General features: G+C 37.1%; 1 protein-coding gene across 3 annotated transcripts in view; it reads right to left on the bottom strand.

The window, feature by feature from the left end:
• Window positions 1-19,007, bottom strand: part of KIAA0825 (KIAA0825 ortholog) — a 247,886-nt gene that overhangs the window by 43,536 nt on the left and 185,343 nt on the right. The gene's annotated exons all lie outside the window — the stretch shown is intronic.

The following is a 19,007-nucleotide window of genomic DNA, read 5'->3' as shown; positions in this document are numbered from 1 at the left end:
TTCAATTGTGACAAGTTCTTTTATATTTCTATAGCTTTAAATTTTAGTTAAGAGTTATAGCCTCTCTAAAAAATTAATTATGTATAAACTAGTGGTATTAATGTAAAAAAATATATAGATATTATACTTTTTTTAAAATTTATTTTGTTAACAAACATACTAGGATAGGAAAGTTTTAGGTTTACTCAGCTGCCCAGAATACCTGGCCCTAACCATTTTGCCAATGTTACTAACCATTTTGCTTCAATACGGTAGAATCTGTGTTGTTTAAAGCATTATGCCAAGCAGAGTTAATATCAACTAACTGGTGTTTGAAAACATTTGTAGATTCATTTTTTCTTTAGCATTTTACAGTGGTCTAATGTGTTACTTCAAGTTAGTTCTATGCATTATCTGAAAAAAAATCAGCAAGTTGAAGAAAATAGAAACCAAACTGTCATGAATTAGTATATTTGAATCGTGCTTTATCATAATTTAGCCAGCTCACTTCTGCCAAATCTTCAGACAGGTGATTTCCTTTCCAAGTCATCCACAGGAGAGGACAAGGACAGGAACTCTCTCAATGAACAGGGCTTCTTCTGGTTTTCATCCTGAAAATGTTCATCTCTCACTCTTTAAAGGTTGTATGGGAAGAAAATCCCTAGAAGGATGGTCTAAAGAACCCCTCCTTATACCTTCAGAATGTTACAAATGATAAAAAACAAGACCCTGGCTAAGAAACTGATATCCATAGTTGCAGTAGTAATGAGATATATGAACCAAAAATTACTACAAATGATAAAAAACAAGACCCTGGCTAAGAAACTGATATCCATAGTTGCAGTAGTAATGAGATATATGAACCAAAAATTACTTTTCAAAAATCAAACTGATCACAACCCTTTTACTGCAAGTCAAAGTATGCTTTTGGGAAATGGCGGTAAGCAAAATGTATCTGTCAATCCAGACAAAAGTCTACGTAAAGAAAGAAGACCAAAAATTTCCTGCTGGGTATTGCAGCTTTTGGGTTCTTTTCATCAGGAGCCCACATGGCTATTAATACCATGGTTGTATTGAGTCAGAGTCACAAGTCTCTGAAACAACATCTTATTCAAACTCAATAGGAAGTTTTCTCCTACTCAGTCTTTTGACTTAGAATATTTTATTTTGAGCTTATTCCTGTCCAAGACAGGAAACAAATACTAGTGGTTCTAATTAGCACTAACTTTTTGAGAATGAGGTGTCTGAGATAACATCATCGTTATGAGTAACTTGATTTCAGAACACACCTACGGGTATTCAGTAGTACAAGATCTGTCTACTTTTCATAACACTGTTACACTTATAATCATGGAAACATTCCAAATTTTTCTCAAAATGTCACAAAGTGCTATTTAGAAAAAATATCACTGAAATGAACAGCAAGTTAAAAATTGCAGTCGTTGATCTCAGTGAAAAACACTGATAACATTAACCACCATTAATGAGTTGAGCTGACATAGAACTTCATAGTTTTTAATGAAAACATATCTTGATGGAAAATGTTGTTTAAGCAAAAGTTAAGTCCTTCACAGGACTTTTTTTTTCCCCTCCCACTGAAATTTCTTACTTTTAAAGTGAAGAACAGAACTAAAAAAAAATCCCATTGCAGTGCATTCTTTTGATTAAATCCAACTGTTTCATCTCACATCAGTTAGGCGATAATGTAAGCTTATTTGAGCTGCTCCTACACCTTAGATGAACTGTGGATTGAATGCCTCATATCTCTTATTTCTTGTGGAGAAGATTTTTATGCTGAAAATGAAACTTTGGTTTAGTGAACAGGATCTTGAAGTGCAACATTGCTAAAATGAGCCAAATGAAACATTTCCATTTAAGTCAAAATGGAACAGGAGCAATGCAAAGATCAGCTCAGAGATGCTCTATGCTGAACTGTGCTTGAAAAGGCTTCAAAATCTTCTGATTTGGAAAAACAATAGTTTTGTTTCTCAGTGTTGATAAAAATTGTCAAAAGATGATCACAGACCAGAAAGACTAAGCGCTGTAGTATTTTCATGTGTGAGAACAGAAATACAGTTCATTTCCCAGCACCCCTGATTTTGATAAATCTACTGTTTGAAAACTGTGATTCTGACTGGGCCCTCCTATTTATTCTTGTTCAAAATCAATCCAAAATCTATTCCTGGAAAGCATAATGATTTAGTGAAAATTAAAAAAAAAGTCCATACAAACATTACAGACTTCTATGGTTCTTTTGGATCCATACTGTTTATGCTAGGTATTATATATTATGGTACTCATAGCTGAGAAAAATTCTGAATTTATTACTGAAATCTAACAGTGTCATATTTTCTCACCATTTTCACCATGTAGTCATTCTTAAGAAGCAGACACTTAAATAAATACATAAAAACTCAAAATCTTTTACCATATGCAAGTGAACTTTTTTCTCAATAGCTCTTAGGCTGATAAAAAGGAGTCACATTGAATCTAGTAATATTACATTTTTAACTACGTATATATTACATTTGTAAACTATAATACATATAGGTGAACATTTTATCTATCTACCTAGCATTGATCAATTTTTTTCTCATCTTATATTTTTTCTTATCACAAGGAGGCTAGCAGACAAGAGCTAAACCCCATTTTTCTCTATCCAAAAGCCAGGGAAGGTTTATGCTGAAGTCAAGAGGCATGATGATAGATTACAGTCATACGTGAACTAAATTTCAAGTATATAGCGTAAGTATCAACAAAACTACAGTTATGTCATACTGATCTTAGCAAAAACTATAAAACCTACTGGAGAAATTCAACAAAGTCAGCAACCTTCATCTGTCTGCTGCTGGGGCAATGCCACTATTAGTGACTATTTGAAACAGTTTTAAGTGGCTTAGAACATGGATGATATGCAAAAATATTCTTTGGGAGTAGAAAGATAAATTAACAATATTATATGTTTGAATATATAAAACAATTTGCATAAACTGCAAATGCTTTAAGGTTTTGGATAGGAGCAGAGAACAGATAGCAAGGGGTATAGAGGGGTGACTGGGCTACCCAGCCACAGATGACAGGCATGGTGCAAAGCTCTACTCTGCATGGGCATATTTTAGAAGACACAGGAAGAGGAATTTCTTTTGCAAAAATTTTTCAAGAAACATTTTTAACAAGGTAAATCTAGAATGAAGGCACATAAACCCAAACGTATGATGCTGACATCCCTTTCCACAAAATACTCCTTCCAATCATAACTACTTAGAGAATGGCACAAGGCTACTTTTTATCTCACCAGTTTGCGTCTTCCATACCACTATCTATTAAAATGCACAGTTCTGAAGAAAAAAGCTTTATCTCCTTTTAGGACCTAACTTGCTTACAAGAACCATTGTGTGTCAATTACCTTCAGGCTAGTTTTGTGTTGTGTGAAATATATATCTTATACCAGCTATGAATTTACATCTTTCCATTTCCCTTGTGTTGTTTCCTAACAGTGAAAATAGAGGCTCTGAGTATAACCTTTATACATTAGTTACAAACACATTTCAAGTCTGATGAAATATTGTTTTCAGGTACGATACGAACTTTCTAACTTTGCACTACTCTTTCTGAGTGCTCTGTATTCTGCCACATCCATCATAAGAGGGGTATCCGCCACAGGAAATAACATTTGAAATGAGACAGTTTCTCTAATGATATTTCTATATTATTCTCTGGCTATTTTTTTTTACATATCCTAATTTATTTTTGACAGCAACCTCACTTTTAACAGAAATTTCCATTCTTCTTCTAAATTAATATTTCTACTACAGTGAAAATTGAGGACAGTATATGAATGCTTCACATTTTTTTCCTCCTTTAGCTTGTGCTTCATCTAACACTGTACTTACTATTCATTTAACTTGGTCATAATTTGTCTGTGGACTTGACTAACCCCAAGAAAGGAAAAAAAAAAAAAATTAAAAAAGACTAGATCCTCATGAGCAAAACAAAACCAAAACCAACCTCATCAACATCAATTTTAAACCTTGTCATACAATAGCTGAATAACGAGTTTATTTGAAAGTGTAAGCAAAACCATTTTGTGATCAAAGGATCTTCTACATTTGGAATTCCATGGCATAAGAAACAACTGTTAATACCTGACTGAGGTGTAAACTGCAATACTGTATTACTTTTGCGATGACTTCAGTAGTACATAGCTCACACAGAAGCACAGTAGAACTAATCCTGCTCTTACAAGTAGCAGCACTGGAAACGGGCTAGGCCCACCATCAGTGTAAACCACCAAGCAGAATCATTAGAATAGCTGACCAAATTTCACGGTACAACTTAAACAAAAATCACTTTGGATTATGTCTTTCCCAGGTCCCCTTCCCAACAAATACCATGCTCTATTTAATGTGACATTAAAGCCTGAAACCTCATTCTACTGAAATTAAAAACAAGACCTGCTTCGTTGTTCCTAAAAGCAATACATATCAATATGTATATTTTTAAGAGCAACAGGATCTATCACCAAGACCACTTAATCAGCTGGGTACTGGCACTGGGTATCTTAAAAAACTTAATTAAAAAATAATGAAAAAGCATAGAGCTGGATATTTCCTGCCATTATTTCATGAAGGTATAATCTTCCTCACTGGACTAGAATGAATAATAACGCAGAGTCTGATACATCTCAGCTCTTTCTCTTTACAAATTATGAAGCGTAACAAAAGAAAAAAATGCAAGTTTTATTTGTGAACACATAGTTCTTTTCATACAGTAATTATTTGCTGAAAGTCAACTCTAATACGTTATGTGCTCCAGTTTTAACTAATTAAATAACACAAAATTGAAATAAACATCTAATTTCAGCAAAGGTAAGAGACGTGCTTCCTCACTGCTGCTACAAACATAATTTTTGTTTAATTATGATTTAACTTATAGCCCATTTCAACACCTAAAATTATTGCCTATTTAAAAAATAGCAACTGAAGAAAACAAACATTCTATTTTCAGTTCTCTCAGATTCTCATATTCTGACTCTTGTGTTATTAATACTAACTGTATGCCCATGAGTTCTCAGGTCCATTTAATAACTAGAATTAACAAAATAAAGATAAACACTAACTGCCTGAATAAATTCAAGATACTGAATGAAATGTTCCGTGCAAAATAAATGGGAATGTATTTGCAATGTAAAATATAATTCATCATAATGAAAATGTAAAGTAGTAGTAGTGCTTTATTCGGTATGGCAGGTTAGGGATCCCTGTGAAGCTACATTGAAGAAAAGAGTAGATTAATAATTTAATTTGGTTCAGAACTGTGCAAGTGGGGCACTGTGAGCTTTTATTCTGTAACCAGCTGCTGACCCTAATATGAATCAACCAATTAGACATCTCTATTTAATTGCTGGGTGACCCATCTAAAACTCACTAGGAATTTTCATTATAAACAAAACTCAGCAGCCTAAAAGAATCCCAGTTATCCCCCTGGTGGAGACAGTTGGTTTGATAGAGGCACACAAAGGAGCTCAGCATACGAAAAGATTGCAGGATCATTTTAGGCTGTGTTCTGTGAAAGAACATCTTAATATAATGAGCCTTTTTTCGATATCCCTTGGCGAAGCATCAGCCCTCTCAGATAACCCCACACAAAGCAAATACAATTCGTCTGAAGTTACATTTGCTCCTTGTTATCACAACTTATGCCACTTAATTCATTATTCAAAGAATTCACTTTCTTGTTTATTAGATGCAAGGTAGCTGCTCATCCCTAAAGGCCATGTATGCAAAAGACTGCTTGTAATCCTGTCACTTCAAACCTCTCCAGGCTTTTACATTGCTTCAGGAATTAGGAAGAAAGAAGCAAACAATTTAGATTTATTCATGCTGATATTAAATCTGTATATGATAAAGGAAATGAGAGGAATATTACATAGCTAACTTAAAAATTATTGATACAGATGAAGAGAATGTTATTCCCTGTATTTGTGAAAGCTAGTACATTCACTCTGTGGTATAAAAGAGCCCTTAGACTGTATCTTGTGTCTTTAAAAGATCTGATTCAAAAATAAAAAAGTGTTTGTCTCTTACTTTCATTCCTCCTACTGAAAGGTACCTCAGTGTACCTCAGCGTCTCTCCTCAAGCACATTTGATATATTCAGTCTACCTTCACTACCAGAATTATCTGCTCAAGTGCTGAATGCTTGTAGTGAACATACTAAAGTCAGCGATCAAATGCCACAGATACCAAATTCCAGAATGTTTTAAGTATCCTTTGTCATATAATGGAATTGAAAGTACATTATAGCTGATTTTGTAAACCCCTTGAATGTGTGCTCTCCAATGTTTTTAAATGTGAATTTTACTAATGATGTATTTAATAGATTTAAGAGCACAAAATAAGAGCTTCAACTCTTTTCACACTGCAGTAACAGTCAAGGAGATGTTTTAATTTTATTCTGTAAAACTGTGCTTTTAGAATCATTAAAATGCAAATGAATTACTGAATTAAACAGATTTTCAGTACACTCTTAGCACAATATTGTATAAAATTATCTGCATAATTATACACACTAACATTTATATAAGGCATTGTAAAAAGCCACAAATCAGAAACTGTATGAAAAACTGGTAAGCACTGGAGAGCAGGTAACAGTAGAAGTATTGTTAGGGTTCTACGTGACTGCAAACAGACTTGTATTTTTCATATTTCAGTTATTAAAATATGTAAAAAACAGATTATTTTTCTTAGTGTTAGTACATCAGTCTGATATTGCACAATAATGCACTACTCACAAAAGTTCCTAGCATTTAATTTCTTGATAATAATTTTAATTTTAAAATTATAACTAGTGACTTGGCATTACAGAAACAGTAAAAGCAACAATGACAAGAAAAAACACAATAAAAACCCCATTGCAGGTGTACATCTCAAATAATGATTGAATGACTTGAAATAAACCAGTATTTTAAATCTAGCATTTTCTGCCTGAAATTACTACAATGAAAATTGCTTTTTAAAATAGTCTTATACTTTTCAAAGTATGTTTTATATGGATTGTCACTTTAAAAGTATACTTATGTATCTTAGTAATCCCACTCTTACTACAGAATAAGTGCACTATGACTGTCACAATTCAGGAACTGATTCACCTGGATATTAACCTCTTGAGCAGTACGCAAGTACAATATCTATGCCTTTCATTCAATTTAAATAAGGGAAGTATAGAAATTGCCTTAATAAAATGTAACACAAACCCCATTTTTTTTCTCCACGTTGCTTAATAGTGTCAGTAGCTGGACTGTGTAGGAATATGTACCCACCCTCACCTGACATTCTAAAATAATTCTGAAAAATTAGTACCGAGCAGTAATGATTAGAAACTTTTCTGTTAACAAACATAGAGTCCTAACTTATCCTTTATTGTGCAATGTTTGCATTTTTTGCACGTGGGAGATTTTAAAAGTCACCCAGTGATTTTTTTAGTGCAACCATATGCTAGATAAAGATATTTAAGCTGTCAGTATAAACTGCTTCTGTTTTCATTTTGCATTTAATTTCAATGCCAGACTCAAGGCATAAATTTTTCATCACCTGCAATGCTATGAATAAAAGATTAAAAAAAGAACTGAGGAGAAATTCTAACACATGCGGTGCATGCAGCACATTGTGCAGGCACACTGTGCATAACTAGCTGTTTAATTTCCATCACTTTCTCCTACGTCAGGAACACCATTATTTGGGTTCATACATCATGCAGCTAATTTCCAACATTTCAGCTCTGTGGAATTCAAATTTATCTAGCTATGGACAATAATCCATTCAATACTCTTGAAATCTGAAGTCGATACACATATTGGTAAATTCACATAGTACTTTCTTAACACTAAATAGAATATGTCTCTTGCCATCTAGTGCTGGCAAGTTAAGTAATATTAAAATATTTCAACAGCACATATTCCTGTCTTACTTGAGCTAGCAAACATGATACTCTCTTCCCAAGTTCAAAGAAGTAAGAATTACTAAAAATTTCCAAGCTAATTTCATTTTCTCATTAAGGCTCACTTCATATTTTAAGCCAAAGGATGTGATCAGTCCCAAGAGGTTATGTTATGGGCTCACTGACAGAATTTTTTATTTAGCACTTTAGTGCTTTAAGTAGCACTATGCGTCTTCAGTTTTACTTTATTAATGCTCAGAGGGCCCTGAATGAAATTCTGTTCCTCTCTCCAAAAGCCTCTGCTAGATAAAGAAACATGCTACAGAATACACCTGTTTTAGCATTAATCATAGCTTTTATTAATCTGAAAATATCTGAGATTCATAGTTCGACTTTTGCCAAGCAGCAGACTTTCAGGTACACTGTATATTTAGAGCAGTCAAAAGTAAAACTGTTTTTAACCATTCTACCATCTCTGAAAATGTACATCTGTATACACTAATCTCCAAAGAAATTTAAGAAGAAATTAAAAAAAAAAAAAAGGACACCATGCACTGCTTAATTTGAATGAAATAATTTGATGAAATACTCTGGAAAATTAACTTAAAACAACAGTTTGTACTGCTTTAGCATTTACAAGCACTGAAAAACCTGTACAAAGTCAATATGGTACTATTCTGGTCCTTGTCCTTTTCAGACCAGGATGAGCACTTTCAATTGGAAAGCTACACTTAATGGATGGTAGCTGGATCAGTGTGTATTTCCCCCCTGTCAGGACTGGCAGGGGGGAAATACAGCATTTTCCTAGCTGCTTCTTTGACTTGCAGCAAAGTTGGTGCAAGTGACCATTACTGAAGAACTTGTACAAGGACTGTGTCCAGTAAGTTGTCATAAAGCATTCCTAATGCTTTTAACTAAGAGTTCAAGCAGAAGAAAGAAGGGAAAAAAAAAAAAGGGCAGAATAGGAATATTGAACTCTTTTCACATTCCTTGAAAAGTTGCACATTTATAATAGACTGTGACATACTGTTTCTGATGGAGCTGTGTGGCACCTACCCTCATGACACCCATTGAAACTCATTCTGTACTTTCTATAAACAAAATTACTTTCAGTGTTTCAAGCTGGCAAGGCACAAAAGCAAAATTATATATTTATTTTTAATGGAGAAACACCAATGGCAGCAATGTAGTTATTGGCAATTCTCAGTTTCTAGCATCAGCTGTGTAAGGTGCTAAGTACTTTAGCCCTGATCCAGCAGAGACCTTTGCTTCACTTCCTTAGCTTTACTTCACACCGGATGAGAGGCCATCGCCCCTGAGTATCTGCGCTCTCTTTTAATCTGCAGTGACCTTATCACACAAGTCTGCTGGCGATGGCCAAATGTGAAAATGTGGTCACTAAGAAAGTGATTTGACATTTGAATTTGGAGAGTTCCATACATCTTGTGCTTTTTGTTTTAATTTGTGAAGACAAGATACGCAGTTATGTTACAAACCATTTTATAACTCTGTTGAAATGTATTGAGTAACCTGGGTATGATAACTGTGAGCCTGTATATATATATATATATATATATATATGTGAAGAAATACAAAAGCGTAAAACCAGATATGTTGCACTTTAAACATCCATATGAGTGCAGGATTCAAAGAACTAAAGTAACAGCAGAAACAAGTATTAGGAAATACAATAATCTATCCTGTAAAGGGTATCTAAAATCTTCTTTACACCACTGTTTTAAAGCAACAGTGGTTTGAAAATTAATTGGCAGTTAGAAGGTAACATATATTTTTCCATGCCACATCCTTAGAGAAACAACTTTGATGTGTACTTTTGGACAGTAGTTTCCTAAATTCACAGAAAAGATTGGAATTCAGAAATGGATGAGGGAAAAGGAAGGCATTATAAAACATTTATGAAGAGGGATCTGAGCAGTCAGAGAAAACAGACCATTAGACTTAAGGCAATTTCTGTTTCTAATAATTTTTCCATCACCCAGACATTTATTTTACCCCAAAATAAGACAGTATGATGTGACTTTTACAGCTGTATCTATGGATGGAGTCACGACAGGCAGTCCTGTGCATGATGTGACCACCCTCAGACTGAACGTGAATACACACAGAACACATGCTCCTTCCCCAGATTTACCTATCAACACCACGTTCAGAGTCTGAAAACCATCCAGTTTAAAATAAAAGGTAATGAGCTATCGATGAGTTTCCACTACTTGCTGTGTGTAGTTTGTCTTCTCTTGCAAAGAAAAATGAGAAAAATGAGACCACGGCACATGTTGTATGATGACCATTACCACTAAAGATAGAGTGATGCAAAAGTTTGTGCTATTCTTTTGTTTGCCTGGGGATGCTATTTCAATGTTGTTAAAACAACATTCGGTTCTGAATTTTGAAAGTATGAGATTGGCAAAGTTGGAAATTTTAGCTATCTTCTGGGCACTGCTGTGTAAGGGTTCATTTTACATTAGGGTTTAGATTTATCTATCTATAACTTTAGAATGATATTAAATATTGGTGTGCAAATAATTACACATCGTTTAATTACGGCATAAGCACTTAATTCTAGATCTGCACAATGTGTCTACAGGCAGTGCTTTACTGTATTCATACACATATTACATCAGCTGCTACTCATTTTAAAACCACTGGTGAGGATCTGCCTTGAAGTTTCTGGGCAAAGTGGGATGAATTTAATAGCTAATATGTGATCTCATTACAAAGTCGAGCCACAGAGCTTTGCACCTTCTGTCTCTTTGAAATGACTGCTTTTAGTGCACTCCTTTAGTTCACATTTCCTTTCAGTTTTCACTTGTTCTTAGCACAAGTTCAGGAGACTTCCAAGCTTTGAGTCCTGTAGTAATTTCAGCTAAACAATTTCATTTCTAAAGTCCCACTATATCTTGTTGCTCAGTTTTACTTAAAAACAGTAAATAGTTACATTTATCATACATTTTAATACACAATTAATTTAAATTGATAACATAAAAGTGCAACATGAAGTGCTAATAGTTGATAATTTTTCAGCGTTCTGAATCTGCTTGCCTACCTGCAACTCAAAGATTTTCTTTCTTTCATAATACACTATAATATGGTTGCAAGTGCATTGAAATTCATCTTGTTAGAATGGTAGCAATATATCCCACCAGGACTACTGTTCCTAGTAGCAATTTAAAATAATTATTGTGAGACTTGATGCTAGACATCAGGTTCGCAATAGAATTACAATGAGGGAAGTGTATTAGAGACAAAACATTGCTGGAAGAAAACTTCATAATGGTGCAATTTGGAACTAAGCCTCAATTTTGAAGTAATAGATTCTCTTTATGATGGCACAAAGGAGTAAATGCACTTAGCAAATTTAAATCTATTATTAATCACACTTTGCAGATTGCAGTGCAGAAAGGAGAAAAGAAATTAGCTTTTTAGGTTTCTTATATAAAACAAGTTCTACTATGAAGATTTTCTAAAAATCTCCTCGTTATAGCTCAGAAATACAGCAAGTCTTCATAACTGCAGAGTTAGAAAGGTTCAAAATCTTTCTGAAATAGTTTTGCATGACTTCATTTCAGATTAGAAGTTACTCGAGATGATGTACTCTACATCATCAAAACACTTTCACTTCTGGAAACAAAATATCTATAAAGAAAGGTGAAATAAATTTAATATTCATGCTTGCTTACTCTAATCACTCTTCTTAAATGGAGGGAGATACTTGTATTATCCTTGCTTTAAGTCTGTCACAGTTACAGCAAACACTTTTACAGACCATTGGATGCTTTCAAAAAGATATTTCAAAGAAAATAATGGAAAGTAACCCCATATGGATTTTAGGAAGTTACATACAGCAGCGGAAAATAGTATCTCTTATGCCAACACTGTGAAAAACTGTAGTTTTTATAGCCTACATTGTAATTTTACATGAAACTTAAAAATAACACATACATTTGGTGTGCCTTTTCTTTCATGCATCGTATTTTTAATATAAATTGATAATATATTGGACTGGCAGATGCAAGGTTGGGTATGGTTTTGGGTTTTGATTTTTTTTTTTTAAATCACTGATTCTTTCAGTAAACAGAAGTCTCGCATAGACTGTTCAGATGAAAATAAAACTTCTAATTCCAGCATAAACCAATGTGATACAGATATCTACCAAAATACAAGGATATGAAAGCAAATAGTCATTGTAAATGTTTGTTTTAAACAATACATTTAGATTTAATTGGACATTATTGTGAGGGTTCTGAGGCACTGGAATATGTTGCCCAAAGAAGTGGTAAATGCTCCATCCCTAGCAGTGTTCCAGGCCAAGTTGAACGGGGCTTGAGCAACCCAGTCTAGTATGAGACGTCCCTGCCCATGACAGGGGGTTGGAACTAGATGATTTTAAGGTCCTTTCCAACCCAAACCATTCTATGGTTTTATGATTTATTCTATGGTTAGTAAATAAACATTTTACAATAAACATTTATTATGTTTAATAAGTTTATATCTATCATCTTTGAGAGGGAGATTAAGTTTATATTTGCCTACATTTTACCTTGACCATTTAAAGTGTGTCTGAAATTACAGGCAGAGTATCTTCAGATCTTTAACTCTTTCAAATCCTTGAAGGCCCCAGCCATCGTCACACAATAAACACATGCCCACATGGCAGCTTGCTAAGAATACAGAGTACATGTTACCCCATACTTCTCCCACCATTATCCTGGGGATGCTTCACATTTATTGAATGAGATCATCATAACAAGGCCTTCAGAATATTACATGCTGTATCCTTGTGAACCAAAAGTTCAATTAGTCACAACAGCTTTCTAAAAGAGAAGAGCTTAAGACAAACAAGCCTATTCCTTTTTCCACTTCATCTGCAGATGAAAAGGAAAATAAGGGACACACGGAACTACCTGATCTTTACCCATCAGCTGCAAGAGGTGGTATAGCACTACTTGCTCCAACAAATATTCATCAAGTCCCAAGATAGTTCATTCTACCAAAGTGAAAAAAAAAAAAAGTCATGTTTCTTAAAAGTACAGTTTTTAAACTAATAGGAAAATGTGAGTCATGCATATCTGCAGACTTGAAAGTAATCAGCCAAACAAAAGGAGGAAAATAACGTTATGTTTAGATAAGCTCGTCACTTTGTGGGGTCTGATTCTGTGGATATATTTTATTGTCCCTATGTCTTTTCAGAGCCCAACTTAGTTTAAAACAAACTACATTGCCAAAATTATTTGCTGAAGTTAGAAATCCCAGAAGTTATATCTTCGCTATCTTTTCCCTTTTTACACCCACATATCAATGTTGAGTGATCATTTTCTTACAAAAATAAACACTTCCTATAATTATCTATACCTCATTGCTAAAAAAGAAAATTTCTTAAAACCTCACAAATGGCCAGAACTACACACACTATTCCTTATGATAGTGAGATAACATATAGAATCATGGAATCACTGAATGGTTTAGACTGTGAGACTGAAAGGGAGGAGGACCTTAAAGACCATCTGCCACAGGCAGGGACACCTTCCACTAGAGCAGGTTGCTCCAAGCCCCATCCAACCTGGCCTTGAACACTGCCAGGGATGGAGCAGCCACAGCTTCTCTGGGCAACCTGTGCCAGGGCCTCAGCACCCTCACAGGGAAGAACTTCTGCCTAAGAGCTCATCTCAGTCTCCCCTCTGTCAGGTTAAAGCCATTCCCCTTTGTCCTATCCCTACCGGCCCTTGTTCAAAGCCCCTCCAGGTTTCTTGCAGCCCCTTTAGGCACTGAAAGCTGCTCTAAGGTCTCCCTGGAGCCTTCTCTTGTCTGACACAGTATCTGACAGAGCTTGTTCAGAAAGATAAGCGTTCAGACTGACTGTGTTAGTCAATGAAAACAGCTCCATGCTCTTTTCTCAGGTACTCCAACAGGAATACTGCTAAAGTCTATTTATTGTCCTTGTCCTTGTCTGGTTAATATGCAGTTATCTGTACAGTTTTACAACACAGACAACGATAATCCATCTGTGTAATTACAAAGACGTGCCTTACAGCTGCTAGATAGAATATAAGGTCTGCAGTCTTGTAATAGTATTTACATCATTAAAAAGTCTAGCCCCAAAGCACCCCTTAAAAATACAGAGCTGACCACAGCTGGTGCATGATGTTTTTAAAGTCAGCCTGTAGTCAAGGATTACACCCATGCTGTGTGTCACACTGACTCCATGAAGCATCTCCTCATCAAAAGCATCAAAGAATGGCATTTCTCACAGCCTTTCATTCTCTTCTCCTCTGAAATATTCTGCCTAATGATCAGAGGTCACCAAACTGAAATACTTATTAGAGAGAAAACAAAAGCCTGTCAGATTATCAGGATAATTTATGAATTACACAATGCGATTCTAAAGAACAAGAAAAACAGAAAATAAAATGTATTGCAGTAGCAGTTCTCAAGACTGATGAAAACAATTCTGATAGTATGCAACTTCAAAGCCCAACAGTGCAATCTTCAGTAATACGGCAGAAGAATGTTCCCATGGTGTTCACCTGACAAAATCTATTAATCTTAGAACACCATTTTACACAAATACAAGTCTACCAGTGCAATCATATACTTCCAAAAGCCTAATCTGAAATGCCATTTTTTGTCTTTTCACCCTCTGTTGTTTTCAAAACAAGCAAATCAGAATTATTTCTATCATCTATACAGTAGCTACTCCAGGATAGGTGTAGTCATTCTGACTGTATCTTCTAGATTAGACACAAGGCCATTCATAATGTGTAAGAGGGAAAAGTTTAACTTAAATCTGGTTTAATAATTTATGTAATCTTAGCCTATGTTGGTTCCACTTGAAATCTCCAACACTGGTTCAATGTCAGCACAAATTTCTTTTCCATAATTAAATAATCTTGGGGCGAGTCCAAATTATGTGAAGCAGAGAACCACACAGAGCAATTTCTGCAGCAAATGTCAGAGGTATTAGACTATGTATCACTTAGACAGAGGGGTATAATACATGCAGATTATTAATTTCTAATTGGACTAAGAGCAGGCCATTTTTTTGTCTCACATTATCGTAGTTTCCAATTTTTAACATAAAATTGTATCTGTGTATTTCCCATGAACCAGGGTGTAAGACAGGACAAGGAGGCTCTGTAACAATAATGCTCCTACATATATGAAAGTTGTACGCATCAAAACCAGACATTAAATTAGTTTGGCTTTCAGGGGAAACAAAGTGTAAAGGTTGTTTAAACAAGCTTTATATTTGCAAGCTTGCAATGAGGAAAACTGAGAGAATAGTTTTGCTCCTACATGAAAAAGACTAAAGAATGGATCCATGAATTACTGGCTACCTATTCAATACTGGCAGATGACAGGGCCTTGTGCAACATGATCTAATGTGAGGCGTCCCTGAACATGGCAGGGGGGTTGGAACTAGATGATCTTAAGGTCTTTTCCAACCCTTACCATGATTCTATGCAGACTGCAAAATAAGTCATCCAAAACTTTGCAAGCCTATGACAAAGTAAGAATTGCAAATGCATGTGATTTTACCATCCTGAATAAAGAAATGAAAAGGCACACAATGACACCATCTGGCAACCAGTTTAAAATTTTAAAAGGAAAATGAGTGAGTACTTACCATGAAGCTGAAGATCACAAGATTACTGATACTAATAATAGATCAGTGAAATTTTAATACAATAGATACTGAACGAATAAAACAGCTATAGTTAAAAAAAAAGAAAAAAAGGATACAAACTAAATATTCGACACAGGACTATTGTGCTGTGGGCTTAAATGAACCATTTTTTTTGTACCCATAAAGATACTCCTCTAAAACAAGATTGACCAACTTTTCCCTTCAATGAGGTGAAATAACACATCATACTGGCTTTTGCCGAACACAGGCTCTTTGCCATAGTGGCTCACTAGTCTCTTCCTTTCCCACAGTTAAAAAAATTTCTGAATATTCCTGTTATGTATTTTTGCATCCCTTGAGCTATGTAACTTGTACAGAACAACACCCCTAAATATATCCACTGCATTCCTCCTACTCTCATCTTCAGCACTGTGATCTGCTTATTCTTCTGCAGCTTCTTTTCCATTTCTGCTGCCATGACTATATCTTCTTACATGGCCCTTTACTCCTGAATGCTCTCTCTTTAGCCTGTATCTGTAATGTCTTGTCTTTTCATGTCTTCCCCTTCTTTCTTTCACAGTTCACCTCTATTTTAAAATTTTATTACTCCCAGTGTCTTTCCTCTGTTTATCCTCTCAGACCTAGTACTCAATTTTGACCACTGCCTCAGAGAAAACTCCTGACTTACCTATTTTCTTTTGTGTCTTCCCTCCAATTGTCCCTTTACTAACTCATCCTGAATGTCATGTTATTATCTTGGAATTTAGGCAAAAAATCTTTGTCTTCACTGTTAGAAATATAAACCCACTATTCTGCCAGCATTATTACCCCAGCATCCTCTAAATAATTCTTGTTATCTTACATTTTTCAACCAGACTAAACCCTGTTTCTGACATATAACACTTATCATCAACTCTTTCTTTTCTATGTCTTTTCTGCAAACAAGTACAAATTGTAGTGCACATCTCACTGTAAGTGGACTCTCTCATGTAGTGATCTGCCCACTGGTCACAGTGCCACTTTCTTGTGCAGACAGGGATGAACCTGTTTTACTGCAGTGTCCCTTCCAAAATACTCTGTTACTGGTTCTCCTAACCCTCAGGGTAAAGTCTTTTGACTTCTCTATTCCCTCTCAGCTTTGAGTTCACAAAATGGTGCCTCCTTCCACCCAGCTACCCTTTTTAATTCTAATTAATTTGCTATTAAGATGCATATCAACTTTTGAATAGCATCATTAGTGCCTTAACCCCTTGGCTAATCCCTTTCTTACCATGTGAGAATGAGTAAGAAGGCCACACGTAAGCCCCTTTAATGCTTTTAAAAATTATTTTTAAAACTGAGTTATTTGTAGGGCATTTTCTGAATTTGACTGTAAGTGCCAAGACAGGGACAGACTTTCAGAGCGCATCTGTTCTTGTCTGTAAAGTGCCATGTTCCTGTTTGTTACTCTATAAATGACCAGTAAGATAGAAATAACAACAGCCAAAGAAGTCAAACTTTAGGTGATCACAACTGAGAAGAGGTCTCTGGGTGCAGGGAGTGCCAGAGCCTGATGCTGCCGGGGGAGGGAGGACAGTATTCCACCTGCGTGAGGTGTGAGCAGGTAGAAGATCTGCTTAGCCTGGTGGCAAGACTTAAGGAGGAGGTCGAGACGCTGAGGACCATCAGGGAGTGTGAAAGGGAGATTGGTGGAGTAACTCCCTGGCGTGCCGGTCGGAACGGTTCCAGGGAGATACCCCCCAAAAGGGGAAGGACCCCCTGCCTTCTCAGGCAGAGGGGGATGGCCCGAGACACCCCCTGCCCTGTGGCTGTAGCGCAGAGGTAGGGGACCAAAAAGACGACGAGGGTTGGAAGCGAGTTCCGGTTCGACGTCGGGGGAAACCCTCCCCCCTTCCTGCCCTGCTTCCCCAGGTGTCCGTCCGTAATAGGTTCGAGGCCCTGGATCTTGAAGGAGAGGTAGGTGAGAATGTGGTGCAAGGCCCGCCTACAAGGCCACATAGGAAAAGGCAGTTGACTTTGCACCTCAAGACTGCCTCTGATAAGAAAGAAGGGTTATTGTAGTAGCCGATTCCCTTCTGAGAGAAACAGAGGGCCCGATATGCAGAGTTGACCCTCATCATAGGGAAGTGTGTAGTCTGCCTGGAGCCCGGATCAGGGATATCACCAGGGCGCTCCCCAGCCTGGTGCACCCGACGGACTACTACCCGCTGCTGGTCTTCCAGACAGGTGGGGAGGAAGCTGCTTCCCGCAGTCTGAGGGGGATGAAGAAAGACTACAGGGCCTTGGGGAGGATGGTGAAAGAGTCTGGGGCTCAAGTGATCTTCTCCGCACTCCTTCCATCTTCCACTGATGATGTGGGAAGGAATGGGAAGATTCAGTTAATGAACAATTGGCTACGAGACTGGTGCTACAGGCAGGGCTTTGGATTCTTTGATAATGGCTGGTTTTATAGGGCACCAGTCTGGACAATGACAAGTGAGAAAGGTTTGTCTCACAGAGGCAAAAGGATGCTGGGGCACGAATTAGCAGGGCTCATTTGGAGAGCTTTAAACTAGATTCGAAGGGGGATGGGGTTGTACATGGGCTTGCCCCAGTGGGGCAGCACTCCAGAACTGATGAAGACTGGGAGGCCACCTATAACCCTAGGGTGAAATCGGTGTGCTCAGCTCGCTCCCTGGAATGTCTGTACACCAATGCGCGCAGCATGGGAAATAAACAGGAGGAGTTGGAAACCTGTGTTAAGTCAGGAGACTGTGATCTGGTGGCAATTACAGAGACGTGGTGGGACAGCTCACATGACTGGAATATAGTCATGGAGGGCTATGTCCTTTTCAGGAAAGACAGACCAGCCAGGCGGGGTGGTGGGGTTGCTCTTTATGTGCGGGAGCAACTACAATGCACCGAGTTCTGTCTGGGGACAGATGATGAGCGAGTTGAGAGTCTGTGGGTGAGAATTAAGGGGCAGGCTGGCAGGGGGGATACTGTTGTAGGTGTCTGTTACAGACCACCAGATCAGGGTGAGGAAGTTGACGAGGCCTTCTACAGGCAGCTGAGAGCGGCCTCACAGTCACAGGCCGTGGTCGTCATGGGGGATTTTAACTTCCCTGATGTTTGCTGGAAGGACCACTCAGCAACCCAGCCACAGTCCAGGAGGTTCCTCCAGTGTGTGGATGATAACTTCCTCCTGCAAATGGTGGATGAGCCGACCAGGAGAGGAGCGCTGCTGGATCTCATCCTCACTAACAAGGAGGGTCTGGTTGAAGCAGTAAGGGTAGAGGGCTGCCTTGGTTGCAGCGACCACGAGATGGTGAAGTTCAGGATCTTGTGTGGTAGGACTAGTAGAATACCAAGTAGAATTGCAACCCTGGACTTTAGCAGGGCAAACTGGCCTTTTCAAGCAATTGCTAGGGGAAATCCCATGGGCAAGGCTGCTTGAAGGAAAAGGGGCC

The sequence above is a fragment of the Pezoporus occidentalis genome, unplaced genomic scaffold (assembly GCF_034315485.1).
Source record: "Pezoporus occidentalis ecotype Australia unplaced genomic scaffold, CSIRO_AGI_Poc_V1 ctg197, whole genome shotgun sequence".
Lineage (NCBI taxonomy): Eukaryota > Metazoa > Chordata > Aves > Psittaciformes > Psittacidae > Pezoporus > Pezoporus occidentalis.
The sequence above is the reverse complement of the archived record's forward strand: the minus strand, read 5'-3'. Positions and strand labels throughout refer to the sequence as shown.